At 41.5% G+C, this 16,364-nt stretch overlaps 1 protein-coding gene across 1 annotated transcript in view; it reads left to right on the top strand.

The window, feature by feature from the left end:
• Positions 1 to 16,364, top strand: part of AGBL1 (ATP/GTP binding protein like 1) — a 226,126-nt gene that overhangs the window by 57,873 nt on the left and 151,889 nt on the right. The window lies entirely within an intron of this gene.

The following is a 16,364-nucleotide window of genomic DNA, read 5'->3' as shown; positions in this document are numbered from 1 at the left end:
TATGAGCCTCGGATAAAAAATAAAGCTGGGGACTGGAAAGGAAAAGAATGGTTGGAAAGGCATTTACTCTCTGGTGACTTTGCTCCTGGCTATGTTAGCTCTAGCCTTAGACATTGTTGCCTGATGAAAGTTAAAGGGAGTTTTCAAGTTAGAGAGTTTCCCAGCATCTTTCAGAGACATTCTCAGGTGAGTGCAGAAGTGGTGAGAATGACTGAGTYTTAAATCTTGAGGCCAAATCCCTGATCATCCTGGGGAAGTTAATAGGAGCTTGCTGAGCTCTAATTTTCTTGGGTTTTCCCCCTGTAGTCAACCCAGTGAAGGCAGTGCTAGCAGAAGCACAGCATGTATCTGTGTTTAGTAAGAGTTTGCACACCCTTAATTCACAGTTTTATACATACAAATGTGCAGTGTGTGACTGCTGTCTTAAAACTCCCTGGCAGAGAGACAGCTTACCACTGCAGTTAACCCACATTCATTAGGAAGATCTATATTATTCCTGATTGTTGAATTTATGCTCTTCTTTTTAACAAATATGGACAGTGGCAACTTTGGAGCTAGTGCCTAATCTCATCATGGTTTCCTACATCTCAGCGTCTTATGCAAGTGCTTTCTTTTATTAATGAGATGTGGACAGCCCTAGCATGTAGTAAAAGAGTGTGCTCATCATAGCTGAAACTGCCTTTGACCGTACAAGAGTTTGTCAGAATTCAGTCTTGTAGACTGAGTTTGCCAGTTTGGCAGGTGGAACAACCCTGTGTTTTTCAGGCACATTAAACAAACTTGATCCATAGTCTCCCAAGAGATAATGAACATGGAAATGCCCAATGACCCTTATTAGACAAGAATTGCACTTTAATAAATGATTTTCTATAGCAGAAGCAGCTGAATCTATGCCTGCAGCGTTGTAGAACTGGGGCACTGAGATATATAAAGCATGAGGGTTTAAGAAGTTCATGCCTATAGGATGCTSAAAGGGGTGATGGAACAGTTCCTCAACACTCTTCCTGCTTATTGAGTGACAAATAATGGTTAATGAGGATAGCAAGAAAAAAAAGAGCCTGAAGTAGTCCCATCATAACCAGTATAAATGTGAAGGAGGATCGCAAATAGAGTGGATAAAGCAGTATTTTCCAGTATCCACCATGCTGAACCAAATTTAGATGACTTAACCTGAGCCACGTTAAAAATGAGTTTGTCGGTTGTTCTGCAGTAAACAGGAGTCAATAAGACTGTGAAGGACAGCGAAGGTGAACTACCAGCCGGCTAAGTCTTGCAGGCCAGGGGATGCTGTGGAAAACAGCAGAACAAATGGATAATTAGCACATTGAAAAGCCATAAGTAAATGATCTAACCAGTCATACATGTGTGATCATAAAATTCTCCTCTAGAAAAGAAAGTGGAGCACCAGTAGCAGAAGACTGAAACAGAACTACCAGATGTAAAATAACTGGTCAGACAAGGGTAGTTTACACTGTGTTGTTTGAGGTCACTGTGTTGAGCATCCTTAGGACTCTTTCCTTGGATATTGGRTTGGGACAACTCTCTATTTAGAATGGGGGAAAGTGAGTTCATCTCTGAAGCAATAGGCACTATTCCATCTGGTGCTAATATGGATGGTTAACTGAAACAAAGGAAAGAATAAAAAATGTAATGCTTTTAGGGTTGCATGACAGCATGCCACTATAGCTGATGAAAGCCAGCATGATAGCTTGATTGCTTTCTTACTTCAAAGGTATAAGCATAATATATTGCTGTGAGGACTAATACTGCATCCACTGAAATCRGGGGCAATCTGCCACTTCTGCAGAGCGGAGTGGGGCAGTCACTGTTTATGGTGTTGCAGAGAAAATAACTGGAAAGTTTTCTTCAAGGATGTGCAACATGTTGTGGCTCCCATTAATAATACCGATTAGGCTGTGTGTGTTATGAGTGCTCTCCCTGTTCCACACACCTGCTGAGTGTCCTTTCTGCAGAGAGTGCAGCATTACAGAGCTGGRTTGTGGGGTTTAAAGTTAAACCCACCTGTTCCAGCTAATTAGCAGCAATGGCAAGGGAAATTAAATGAACTCTGACAGTAGTAAATAGATTTATAGCTGTCATTTTGTGCTGCTCTTCCCTCATCACKTGTCAATTTATGCAAGGCTGAAGAAACCATTATGGATACTGTCAGTCAGAGGCAATGATACCTGTTTGAGGTTGATTAAATCTTTCTGGAGTGTGAGTACACTTTATGCCTGAGTCTAGGCATGCTTCCAAAGATGGAAAGAGCAACATTTCTGAGATGGCGATAGACGGATGCTTGTGTCCTTTGGATCTCCTGATGCTCCTGGGACTAGAAAGAGGGATAAATAAAGACTAATGAGGTATGTTTGCTTGACCTCATCTTAAAATACCTAGTCTCTGTGAGAAATATTCCACCATTTCTTTGTGTGCTCATATAAGCTAGGTAGATGGTGGTTTTGCTACTTTGATCTTTTTTTCTCAGAAGAAAAAAAGTCCTTTTACATACTAATTTGCAGCAAAGAACAATTCCTGAGCAAAGAGCAGCAGAGGACGTGAATTGCAGAGGCCACTTGTGCAGGATGCTGGGAAATAATGATCATGTGGAGAATGTACACAGTTTAATTAAGCACATTGATTAAATCAATATGATTCAAACAGCTTAGTGCTCCAATCAGCTTAATCTCATTAAATGTAATTCAGGCCTCGATAATTGATTAATAATGCATTATAGTTTATGAATTATTGACTCTGAGTTATAATAACTGTCTACTCCCCACATGGCAACCAGTGTTGCATGTTAATTATGAGAGACTCATGTGCTCTTCTTTTGAATAACTTTTTCAAAGCTGCAGATGATGTATCTCCTTATGAAAAGGGGATCAAATTAGATCAATACTCTATTGGAGTCAGCCCACCCCAAAGGAAAATGCCCTCTTTAAAGGAAGTTCTTATCTAATAAAATTGAAATAGGAAGGTAGAATGATCGGTTCTGATTGATTGGAAGAACTGCCTGTAGCAGTTGAGCTGAAGCGTTAACCTTGGCAATGTGCTGATTAGAAACAGTTCATAATGGCAAAGACATCCGTTGTATTTCTAATGCCATCGTGTGCTCCACCTCATCTACCACCTACATGTGCACGGAGCTAATGCTGCTAAGTCTTTAAGTCACACATGGATGTCAACTGTTTATAGAGCAGGCCCGTTCTACATATTCCTGTCTGGATGCTCTATGTTTCTCTGAAAAGAAATGTAAAGAAAAAAGAAGATGAGCTTTTGTAATGGYATTTCTGCATGACAAGTGTCCCATAACTAAAGGCACCGCTGCGGGTCTTGATGAAAGACTCAGGGGAGAAACCAAAGACTTGAGAAAGACTAAGCTCCCCAGGTGGTTCCYGCTTAGACTAAACTTCCACTGAATACGAAGAAAGGCTGTTGTCTCAAAGGGGTTGTCTGGCATGTCTTATGTGTGCTTCCATGGTCGAGCTGTAGTCGTAAGCAGTCTACTAGCACTACGTTTCTGTAAAAAATTTGAAGATTTGAAACTATTCTGCTTTTACTTTTCATCTCTTTCTTCTCTACCTTCATTCTTATGATTATATTTAAAAGTGAACAGGTCTTTACATGTAGAGAAGTTGAACGCGAAGATAGTTATGAGAAACTCTGGAGAAAAACATTTTTTGCTTGATTCTCCCCCTATACAATCCTGGGTTTTGTATCAATGTATTGCGTTCAGAATGTCCTCCTAATTTACATAGGTGCCAGKCAGAGGTGCCAGTCTCTCTTGCTTCATACCAAATACTTGGTTTTTGGTGACAGGAGTCAACTGTTGTGAAAACTATGATCCCGTTTTAACACGGTAAAGAAAAAAGACTGAATAAAAATATCATATGTTCCATACTGCTATGTAATTACAGAATTAAGAATATTGACTTTTTCTATTTGAATATAGTTTGTCAAACATCTGAAGCCAAAGCGAAGACTTCCTGTTATGCGCTGATAACACGTGCTCTGAATTTCTCAACATTTTGTCATTTTGAACATCTTTTCTCTCTTTCGTTTCTGATATCCCTGTCGCAGCTCTGAACAGGGGACTGCTGCTTGCAGAAAGAGCGGACAAATTTCCKCAGAGCTGTGTTCCCATGTGAACATCCAGTCTGTTGCCATAAATGAAGAATTTGGTTGAATGCAAAAGATAACTTGTTAGGTAGACATGGAACTGTCTGCAGACTGAGCACTCACTGGTGTTTTCATAATACATCAACTGCTCTTTGAATTCCAGTATTTGTTGCCACTGTGTCAGTCATCACAGCAGTGATATTGGTGGTCTGCCTTCCGTGAGTTTGGTTARATGCACATTAATTCACTGAATCCAATTAGTTGAGGCAGGAAGCAATGCACAAAGAACACGGAAATGCTGAACAAGTGTCTGTAACTGCCTGACAAATARATCTTGGAGCGTCGCCAAACATCAGAACTCTTTGCAGAGGGGGCAAGTGCGTATGTTGGGGTTATCTCCTGTCTTCCTCTCTCACTCTTTGCCTTAGGTAACGTTTTAGTGGAACAGCCATCYATCTGAAGTGACACAATTACGTAGTGCAGCGGTGGATCTTTGCTAGTTTCTAGTCTTCTGCATTTTTTGAAGTATCTTCCTCGTAAGATTTGAAGGGGAATGTTTTTGTATTGAGCCCTCCTGTTCCAAGGTGATTGTGCTACAGAATTTTTTGCCTGCTTTTCAACACTTGTTGTTCTGTTAGCTTTTCTTCCTTAACTTAACAGTCTTGTCTCGTGCTGAGAAATTTTTAACCATTGTATATCCTTCYCATGTTGTTTCCACAGAAGAAATGTTCTGATTAAGAACAACAACGTGAGTAGCAATGTCTCTTATTTGGAATAGATTTGGGCTTAGAACATCAGTAGTACTTTCTCAGGAGTGACTATGCTCTACTCTTTTGGGATATCCAAGCCTTTTCTAGTAGGTCAATTAATTAAATGTCTTGAAAATCTAAACCACTATGTATCTGTTTGTTGTAATTATTTCCATTTGTGCTTGTTCTGTTAAGAGCCTCTGAGGTGCTTTCTTGYGGGAGCACGGTACTACTTGTAGTTTTGTTATGAGGCAATGAAAACTATGAATGAAACTGAAACAGGTTCAGTGGAGTTAATGTGTATTACTTGTATTGCTTTGAAAATTTATAGCCAGTTCCTTGCAAGACACCTGCCCTGGCCTCATTGCAATCGAGCTTCAAGCTTCCACAGCAGTGATAGCTTCGTCCATTGCCCAACTTCTTGCCTTTACAGAGGGCAGAAAATTCATCCTACCTCCTATAGGAAAAGGCTCTAAAATAACCTGCAGCTGCAGCACTTCCAAGCACAGCCAAGCTGTGTATCTGTTAGAGGTGTTGTAATACAGCCCAGGCAGCTTTCACTCCCTCAGATGGTGAATGAGCATTGAAATGCAGCTAGGTTTGTGATATCAACCACTAATCGTGGCATGAACAAAAAACCTATATTTCAGTGAGCTGCACATTTCCCATGTCTGGCAATAAATTCCAGTCATTCTCAGTGCTGTGGGGCATACGCTGAAAGGTCAAGGCGATATTGTATAAATTAGCCAGAGAAGCGTTTGAATTGAGCTAAATATGTTCTAGATGTGACAAAGATGGGCTCCGTGAGGAAGGGCATAATTTTAAGGTCAGATTGACTGCAAAGGCTGAGTGTTGTTATGAGCAATGTGCTTTCTAATGGGTGAAGAGGTAATGCTTGTGCCTTAAGGTAAAAACAAAGGTCACAGAAGAGTTTCTTTCAGCTGGCCACAATATTGCTCGATTGGTCATGTGTCTTAGTGCACAGGTTCTTGCTTTAGATCATCTCCTGATGTAGGGTAAAAAGGGGGCTGGCCTGAAGGTAATTGGCTTTGCCCCCACACACCTGTGATAAATTAGCTGAAATTGGTAGAGCTGAAATTGTGGACAATGTGATTACTTTCTCCTCGAGTGAAAGGCGAGCAAAAGGGGAGGCATGAGCCCTTGAACCTGCTTTAAGGTAAGAAAAGGGAGTTCTATAATAATGCTATTTTGTTTTTCTTTTTTTTTTCTTTCTTTTCTCTCTCTTTACGTTGTGTTTCTTATCTGGTTTCTCATTTGATGAATTATTCAGAATCTTTGTATTATTTTGTATATATTGGGCCTCAAATCGGGGTAGGTTAGGAGAAGATGGTCATCTTGTGTTGAAGAATTGTTCAGTGGTGACAGAAATCATAGTGTGCCTTGCTTCAAGGGAAATCTGCTGCTCTTGCGTGATGGCTCTTGATCCTGTGAATCTTGTATTTCCCACTCTAACAATGGGCTTTTATCACATGCAAGCAGCCATTTCATAAATATGCAAGACTGAGAGACCACTGGGAAATGCTGTGGATGGTATTATAGCTTTCATGATGTGTTCATCTTTATCCTTCTAATCCGGGGAATCTTTTGGTGCTTTTAAGTTTTGGTTGGCTGCTTCTGAGAGACTGCCTATCGCAGGTGAAAAAAAGACAAGACTTCCACCTGGTATTTCAAGACTGTGGAAAAACTTTTGGAAAATAACTTTCTAATTTCTGKGTTTAATGTTCCAAGCTACGGGGTTTTTTGACTGATGAAGACTGAGCTAGCTACTAACAGATTACAAATTACTGGAGCTGTTAGTATTGTACGGAACAGCTTTACTGCGCATTTGTCAGAGCTGCAAACAGACTGTTTAGCTGCTTTAGCTGTATTCATGCAAGTGGATTTACATTCATATGAAACTTAATAAATGATGTTTCTCATTGCTGCTATTAATATAACTTGAGAGAGTTAGTGGGTTAGAGTTTTTGTGGCTTTTTTTTTTTTTTTTTTTGTGATGCAGCGTGTGTTTTTGTTTTGTCTCCTGTTCTTGGATCCTGATACTGAACACCTGCTATGTGCAATTCCCACCTGGAAGTTGGCTTTGTGAGGAGACTCTCTGCAGATTCCTGCCTGATGTGGGTAACCAAGTTCCRTTTTGCTAATTGTGGAGCAGGAATGTTATGATGTGACTGCTGGAGCCAGTCTTGTCCCAGTAAAATAAGTACAGCAGTGTATTGAAACTGGYAGCTTGTAGACACCACTGGCTGACACTTCTTGTCGCGTGTAACTGATGGATTCTCAGAAACAGGAATCTGCAATGAATGGGCTGCAATTAGACAGCGGTACTAAAATGGGACTAAATATACCCTGTAATGATTTTTAAAATGCTGTTCTGTTAATGAGAGGATTTTGTCCTTCTCTATATCAAAGAGAAACTTGTCAGCTCTCTGAGCTTGCTTGCCTGCCTGCTTCTAATGCAAGGATAGGARCTGCTAATAAATAAGAGGGGACAGCTGCTGTGTTCAGGCCATGAAAGTGCTGACAGATCAGCTAGCTGGCTGGTGGCAGAGTAGACACTGCAAAATGCACCTGTGTCCACACAGAGCTAAACTTGGACTTCAGCATCATCTGAGAACACTTGTGTGGCCATCACGTATTAGTTTCCAGCTGGTAGAAAATTAGAGTGCATCAGGATTGGCCTTCCATTTTAGGCTAGTAGTGTGTGCTTCCTTTTTCTTTTAGTTTTGCTCCATTTTGATATCTAATTTTGCCAAAAACTAAGTGGCAGAAGGAAAAGTACTAGACAGTGCAGCTCTTTCATCTTCCTGGCTCTCTCTTCTGGAAGGCAGGGGGGATAACAGGTAAATGTCTGGAAGTCACCAGCTACCACTGACGTACACATAACACTCCTCCTAAGGACTTGCTTTGCTGATATTGACAGTATCATTTCTTTTTAAGGTATGTGGCATCCTGGAGATCTCTTCTCCCTACTCTATTAACTGTATAGTAATGAGCTTTGCATATTCAAATCAGGTCCCAGAAACTACTTGTTCCAGATCTTAACTCTGCTTCCCGAAGAARGCATTTTCTCAGTAATACAGCAAATGATGTCTATCAAACCACCAGTGCATTTAGAATTKAATTTGGGCTCTCTTTGCAATTGCTATGCTGCTTAATTGAGAGGTGGGTGGGGGAAGCAGAGTAAGCCCCTGTTTCTCTCAAAGAGTCAATAAATTAGGAAAATATAGTCTTGTCTATAAGACTAGAGGTAATCTGCTGGGGTGCAGGGGTGGCAAGCGTGAATGTAGAGAGAGGAGAAAAAACAAAACARAATAAAAAAAAATACAGTAAAGAGTTGCCATGAAGTGCAACCCAGTTGTCCAAGATGGACAAATCTGTCCTGAAGACACAAACTGGTCTTCACAAGGAGCAGCTGGCCAGAGGTAAAGGAATAAAGAAGCAGCAGATGAAAGGCTGTAGGGTCTCAGTGGCTGTGGTACCCCACTCTCCATCTCCTCTCTCTGTTTAGCCCTTACTAATCATGAATGAGTGAAAAATGTAATGACTTGCTTATAGTCTCTGTGCTGAAATAGGTGATGGGCCTGCAAGCTATGCAGAACGCATGAGCAGGAACATTATCTTAAGTGTATCTACGTAAGTGGTGAATTGCTGCTCATTTTCCTCCTTTATACCGGTTTAATCAGAATCCTTCTAGGACCCACCTTTTAGCTTGTCAAGCGTCCTTCCCTCGAGTTGAGACATCACTTGCAGGGTGGATGCCATGACCTTATTTGTCAGCCTGTCAAGATGTGACTTGAAACTGTGCTCAGCCCATATAAAATAATTGCTGTTCCCACACTGGGTAGTGGTGCTGAGATGCTCCTTGTGAGGCAATCTGCTAACCTGCCTCAAAGGTAATTTTATAGCCAGAAATCAATTCAAATAAATCAAATTAAAGCATGCAGCTAAYGTATGCAAACTCTAAAGTGAATTTGGATTACAAACAGGCAGTGAAGCTGAGTAGGTTGGTTTTGTGCATACTAAGAYGCATGAAGGATGCAAGTAAAGTAATAAGGAAAAGAATTTAAGGAAATGTAAATTTTGAGAGTTATTGGGAGTATTAGATGGCAGATGAGGTTTATTTCTTTGACATAGGTGTTTTTTGCTACTTATCTTGTAGTTAGAGTATCAGAGTTAGCAGTATTTTATTGGCAAACACGATATTGGCATAAGAACCTTTGTTAGCTATTGCAGGATGATAAATCATCCCTTTGAACTGCTAGCCATTAGCCTGCCATGACTGTGATTTACAGGGATTTTTTGTTTAAATAACTGTTTTTAAGTGTTTTGGTAGTTTACAGAACAGAAGATGAAGGGTAATGAGGGCTCTGAAATATATTGGCAGTTTGGATGCAAGTGTTCCTTGTGCCAAGTAGGAGAAAGGAAGTAGTGATAACGGGTTGTTCAGGCTGTAAATATTGGTTGTGTTACRATGGATGGGCTCCTTGGCAGCATCAGGTGGGAAAACTTCAAAATTCTGTGGGGGAAATGTTCAATTAAAAACATCGGAAGGCACCAGGACTAGAGGAACTAATAACCTGAGATGGTCTTCATAGAGCCAGTCTCTGTACTGCACATGTCAAATTGAACAGCAGCTTTCACTAATGCTGTGAATTATTTGATTAAAAAAAACCCTACCTAATATTTCCTAAATCAAGTATGATTTTTTTAAGTATATAAAAGAAAAAAAAATCATGATGTAAAGCTTTCTCTCTGTTAGTGAGGCATAGAGCAGAGACAAGGGAAAAGCAAGCCAAGGGTGCATTTTGGTGACATCACATGTTCACTTCTAGTCTTTTTTTCTAAGATTCCTGAGAGAGAGCTCTTTCGTGGCATGGCTTTACTGATGAATATGTCTTTCAGTGCTTTGCAGCAATTTCTGGAGAAAGAGCATTTGCCTTTCCCTAGCCTTCCTACCATCTTAGTCCTAAGAGCAAACAACCTAATTCCACTCAGAAGGGCTGGGGCCTTTGACATTTTGCTCCAACTAGTGACTGATGCAGGAAGGCACGACCTGTCAGCAACTGCCTCACTAGCATCTGATGGAGAGAACCTGCTGACCTTTGATGGTGCCTTCTCAGTGTCTTACCACGCACAGCTTGAAATTCCTGCATCCACTTGTCTGTTCTACTGCAGTGGCAAATGTTGCTGTGCTCCATCTGCCTTTATCAGGTGTTCTGTGGTGGTGGTTATACTGGAACATCTCGAGAGCTACTTCCAAGAGTCAACTGCTTGCTCTCCTTTGGGAACAGTAGAAGAACTGTCTGTATTTACTGTGCAGCCTCTGTAAGGTGTTGCTGTTCTGGGAAGTCCTAGGCAGGTCTCTTACAGCACAAAATGTGAATCTGTGCATTATGTAGCAGGGTAAATGAAAATACGTAATAGCATCATGAATATTGCAAAACTTTTCAAGTTGAATGGGCAAAAACTATCAAGCCAATAATTTAAATTAATACCCTGACAGATTGGGTAGGTTAAAGATGTGAGTCGTCTGCATTGGGTTAACCTTATTGTCATGATGATGTTATTGAAATACAGAATTACCTGACAGTAACTTGTGGGTCCTGCTCTGGATAGTACAGTTACAAAATCTAGAATAGATTTGGATAAGGACAAAGTAAGAGTCACTTTAGTGAGCCCACAAAGAAACTGAACTTGCAAAAGGCCCTTTTCTGGGGAAACTGTTGACATAATTGTTAGAAAGGGCCTTTAATAGACTTTTCTTGACCTTCCTTTCTTTCTCTTCCTGCAATTGCATCACACATAGCAAACCAGAAGAGTTTCAAGTTGTATTTTGTTAAGAGAAATACAAGAGAATATTTTAAAGAAAAAATCTCTACCAGGATTTTTTTTTAGGGCAACAGAGTGATAAATATCAAATCAAGTGAAGACCAAGGATTTAATTTTTCCTATCAGAGCCAATCTGCGATGCTTTTTATCTTGACAAAAATTGATATTTTATCCCTTTGATAATGGTAGCCTGATTGCACTTTCCTGTAATACAGCTTTTTTCTTACAAGTCATTGCTTGAGGAGGACATCAGGTCAGAGGCAGAGATGGATTTGTACCTCTTCAAGGTGCAATCCATATTTAAGAATGAGCATTGTTTTATGCTGTAGGTAGCATTAAGTATATTTCAAATCTGTTATTCTTAGGCATTTAATGGACAGGGGGGGGAAAAAAAGCTCCACTTTACTGCAGAATTGTTCTTCTGTACAGCAAAATTACATGAAGGACTTCCTCACGAATAAYGGGAGATTTAACAGGAAAATAAGTTAAATTTCTTTGTTTTTCTCAGTGGTGAAGGAAATACTGACATGTGCCCTGTTTTACATGTCCAGTTTGGGGTCAATAGGAAGCAGTTTGGCTCCCATATTAATCATAACCTGCCAGGGCTGTGGAAAGACTAGGCAAAATGCTGTCTTCATACAGCCTTTTTTCTTTTCTTTCTTCCCTCCACTCCTTGTCTTGATTCCAAGCAGGAATTAAAAAAAAAAAAAAAAAAACCAACCCCAAAACATAAATGTTTCAAAATTGTGTCCTTAGAAATTAGTAAAGAAAACAAATGCCTGTCAGGTACTGTGTCCTCTGGCTACTGCCGGATCATTCTGTGCAGAATTGCTTCTAGAGCTCCTGACAATCTACTTTCCATGTGAACTTCTCTGCAGGGGAGATTTCCATATAACTGGCTTGTTTTCAGCCGGAATGTTCTCTGCAAAGTTTCATCCCATTAACCCTAGTCTCATGCAAAGGTAGGACTCTAAGCAGCTCCTCGTGCCGCTGTGCTCGGAGCGGTGGCGGTGAAGGCAGCACGTCGGGCTGCACCGAGGCTGGGCAGCCTGCACCCATATTCAGCTCCCCAACCATCTCTGAACATCTCTGATTCAAAGGCGAAGGAATTCACATATAAAACATGGACAAAAAGAGGTTGCCAAGCAACTTGGAGCTTGAAACACCCCCGCCAAGATGGGAAGGTGCAGAACAGGCAGCTCGTGGCTCAGGCAATTTGTCATGTCCCTTTCTTTGCTGCAGGTAAGGGTAATAATGCACATAGCATACATGTATTTAAAGGAGGAGCAGCTCATTGATAATTCTGGAAAGCAACAGCTGGTCCTGCCAGTGTGTGTGTTCTGCCTCTGTCTTGAGATGTGTCTGCTTCTGGAGCACTTAGCCCAAAGCAGGGTCAGCAAGGAGACAGCAGAGGGGCGAGAAGGGGGAGGAAAGCATGAGTGTGTCTTAAGGCAGCTGAAAGGCTGACAACTAAAGGGAAAGTTTTAGGAGGGGAATCTGACTGGCACAGATGCTGCCTCAAATGTTTTTGAGTCTCATGTTTTCTATGATTTCAGTATTTGATGTTTTCACAAACATACTTTAATATATTCATTGTACATCACRCCATATCCTGTCTTCTCACTGGCTTTGTGTAGCTGCAGCCTGGGGCATATCAGATATAGGCAGGGCAGGCTATAGCCGTGACATGCATGGAAGAGCTTTGCTGTGGTGCTCCTGTCTGCCCATCATCTGCCTTGCAAAGAATATTCTGTGGAGGTCACACCTGATTAGGTTGGGAGGGAGGGGGAGATCACCTTGCTTGGTTTCTTTTGCCTGGGCTAGACCTCACCGTTTGATTTGTGTAATGCTCATGATAAAGTCATGTTGTATTTACACATAAGGGGGAAAAAATCTTGTGTTTGGACAGCCCCAGGCTTGTGGGTAAATGGAAGAGGTATGGAAGAGGTATGCAGAAGCACAGCAAAAACAACTCCTGTCGAGACCTGGATCTAAGCTGAATTTCTTATGTGGTGTGCATGTAATTCCCTTTGGCACCTTAGAAAAATCCCAGCATAGTGGTGTTCAATAACCTGTCCCTTTACAAATGCTGTGGTCTAAATCTTGGCTTGAAATAAGTTGGAACTTCAGTCTGGGTCAGGGCATCTGGAACTGCCCTTAATTTCCATTCTGTGCTGCCCTTAATGAGGAACCCTGCTCTGTTAAGGGGTCTTGTTCACTTCTGTCAGGCTGCTTGCTTGTCAACCAGTGTCACAGCGACTTCAGAATGTCCTCTCTGAATGGTGATGTGACTAGAGGAGGGTCCTTAAACAGGCAGGGGACTATGCAGTAAGTTAGAAGTACTGGGAGAACAAAGCTCTTATTTTCATGCAAATATCTGCAGTCAAAATGAATGGAGGAGGAAAAAAAAAAAAAAAGCAAGATGGGAAGGAGGTGATATGTAAGTAGAACTATTACTCAAGGGGATTTTGCTCAGAGTTTTGCAAGAGGAATCAGTGATGCTTTAATCTCTCACCTTGATGCCATGTTATATTCTGGGTATGTCAAAATGTACTACAGTGTAACCTGACATGATCTGTTGGATGAAGCTTTATGTAGCATGAAAGGATTCCTGTGCTTTCTCTCTGTTATTTACATTCCCAAAGAAGGTTAAGTGGCACATGGGCTTTGCAGAGAGAAATGACTAAATGGAGCTTTCTGGCAGCAACCCTGGAACTTGGGAAGGAGTCTGCCCGAGCACTGGCCTGAGGAGTGCGAAGGCTTGAGCTCAGTTCTGGGCCTTGAGGGATATGTATGTGCACTTGTAGCTGGGTGTCCTGAGGATGCGTGCGGCGGGGTGTGGTAGACAGTCCTGAGGGGTTCAGGATTGAAACAGAGACCAGACTGCTACAAGATGTGTGTTAAATCCTCCTGCAGCAAGTCCCACTATTGCAAAACCACTGTTCTGGTCAGGGCTGTGATCGTGGAGGTATTGTAAGTGAGAATGAAATAAAATAGCTCAGCTAAGTGCAGGACCCTGGATGGGTGCTTGCCAGGTGGTGCACTGGCTGTTACTGGCCCATGCCACCAGCTGTGCTTTCCTGAGCATTAATGTTTATTCTAACAAATTCAAGGCAGGTAAGTAGTTGAGGAACTGGATATGCTTTAAAGTATAGGATTGAGTGATTCCTGCCTGCAACAGTTAAATCTGTTTTCCAGATACTTCAAGGGAGGTTTTATGGCCGTGTCATCAGCGCTTTGCTCTGTGCTGCTTGTTAGATTTCATGTTGGGTGAGCAGGAGCGTGGCAGTTAGACCTGGGATTTGGCTATGAGGGCTTCTGTGAAGGGAACAGGCACTTAACAAGAGCTGTGGTTTGCCTGCTGGTACATAGCTCTTGTTATGACTCTCCTGTGCGGGGATGTCTGAGATGCACATGTGCTTACAAGGAATTTGTGTTCCCAGGTTGGGGAGCTGTTAAGGCAACTGTCTTGAATAGAGAGATTCCCTGTTAGATCTACAGGCTCTGCATGGGTCCAGCCTTTGTCAGACATGCAGAACAGTGGCAGATAAATGTTTTCCTGGTCTCTTTCCCTCCACTCTTTCCTAGATCTGGACATTCTGGAAGCTTTTCTGACGCTGAATCCAAGTAAGACAAGTGTGACTGTGTAAGCCTTGAGAGGAGCAGAACATGGGTTGCTGCTAGGCCCACTACACCTTGCAGTTAGGTCAAACTCTCCTAGATTTTTGAGGCGAGGCAGCCCTTGCTTCAGTGTTTGTGTGATCTTGTTTTCCTCATTTTGATTGAGGAAAGAACCTCTCAATTAATATGCTGTGCTTTCTCCCCACATAAAGAAGAGATAAGAGTTGTTAAAGCTGTAGTCATCAATTGCAAAAGAGAACACGTTTTATTTTGCTTTGTGCTATTTACAGCTGTTGTCCATTAGGAGTCCTCAGGAGCCTCATTCTCAGCTACAACAGCCGAGTCCCATAAGTTTAGCTTAGCAATGAGCCTGCAAAACAGCCCTAAATCATAAAGATGGGAGAAAGAAGAAAATGTTTGGAAATGGCAAAACACAGATGATGTCTTTGCAAAAGCTGTTTTTTGCTTGCTGTTATTTTAAACTCTTACTTAAGGTAGACTGCAGGGTGCAACATCTAGCTGGAGTACACTAGCAATTTTGTACTCTCATTTTGGAGGAAAAAAACAGAATGGCTAGTAGTTCTGCAAGGGGTAAAGGATTTTTTGTATATTTAGTATATTTATGCATCTGGTATATTTTGATCAATGGGTGTTTATATAACATCACAACAAGGTAAGGTGCAAGAATTAAACAAGTAGATGGCTAATGAGTTCTAGGTGCTCTACTGAACACACGGTATGTGTTTGCTCCGAGCTTAGTGTAGTTCAGTGTTTTTAGTGCCCAGCAGTTGCTGAAGAGGATGGAGTAGGGAGATATGGAGGCTGCTGCTTCTAAACCTGAGTGTGCATCCTGACAGACCTAACTGCGTGGCTATGGAGAACAGTCACTGCCTTTCTTTGGGAAGTGAGGAACTGCTGTTACTGGAACAAACTGCTATACAACTCTGTGATGCATCTATATTTTTCATCCATATAGATATTCCACCTCCCTATATCACATTAGCTGATTAATACTTTAATTGCTTTGCAAGGCATTTGRAAACAGCTTTGGGAGGTAAGGGCAAGGGAGTACGGGCTGCTAATTGGGCAGTTGTTTACAAGGTTATTGTTCACAGAACAGCAGTCAGATGATGCTTTTGGAAGGATTGTGCTTTCTGTCTTGTTACCCCTCCAGAGGGCTGTCCCTCGGGTCCCCTCRGTTTGTGCTGGGGAGCAGAGGCGAGTTCTGGAGCTGTTTGGAGCAGGACAAAACCATCCTGGCCTCAGTGTAATACCTGGACAAATACTGCTTTGCAGAAAGCAAAGCTGTTAGGTGGACTTAGGACAATAAGCACTCACAAAAAATATATTTTTTAAAATAAATCTTTGCTTTGTCCTCTGCTTTCCTGTTACTGACAGGTGTCTTCCTCTACCTTCTCCTGTTTCCAGATCTTCCTTTGCTCATTCGTGGATTCTGCTCAGCACAGATGGGAGCTTCAGAGAATCTGTTTTCAAATTTGTTAGTGTGTGTTTTCTTTGAACATTTTTATACTGAAATTTTTGGAGACTTTTAACTAGGCCAAATGTAGGTGTTTTTTTCACAGGAATAACAAACACATCTGAAAGCAGGGCAACTTCTCCTGCCAAACTGAAAGTCTGCCTCAAAACAGCTCATTGATAAGATCTGATGAACCTGTTTTGTAAGATTTTTTTCTCATTTTAAAAAAAGAAGCCCTGATCCTCCTATCTCCCAAATCCCTATATACTGTGTCCCCTCCAAAATGTATTAATCAAAACAACTGAACTGTTAGTTTCTGAGAATTAGCTTCACAAACCTGAGTCCTAGCTGTTAAATTGTATCTAAGCTAAACAACTGGAGACTCCACCAAAAGTAATTSTGCATTAGCTGTGTAGGTTGCAATTGCTGCCATCAGAGACTCGGTCTCTCRGTAGCTTGTTGGGGTGACATCTTCATCTTTTCTCTTTAGTTTTATCGAAGTCCATTAGTTATGATCCTAACCCTACAACGCAGGCTGCTGCCAGAGC

Source organism: Nothoprocta perdicaria, unplaced genomic scaffold (genome assembly GCF_003342845.1).
Source record: "Nothoprocta perdicaria isolate Ctin4 unplaced genomic scaffold, notPer1 scaffold_176, whole genome shotgun sequence".
Lineage (NCBI taxonomy): Eukaryota > Metazoa > Chordata > Aves > Tinamiformes > Tinamidae > Nothoprocta > Nothoprocta perdicaria.
Note: the sequence above shows the minus strand (reverse complement) of the source record. Positions and strands in the feature narration are given on the sequence as shown.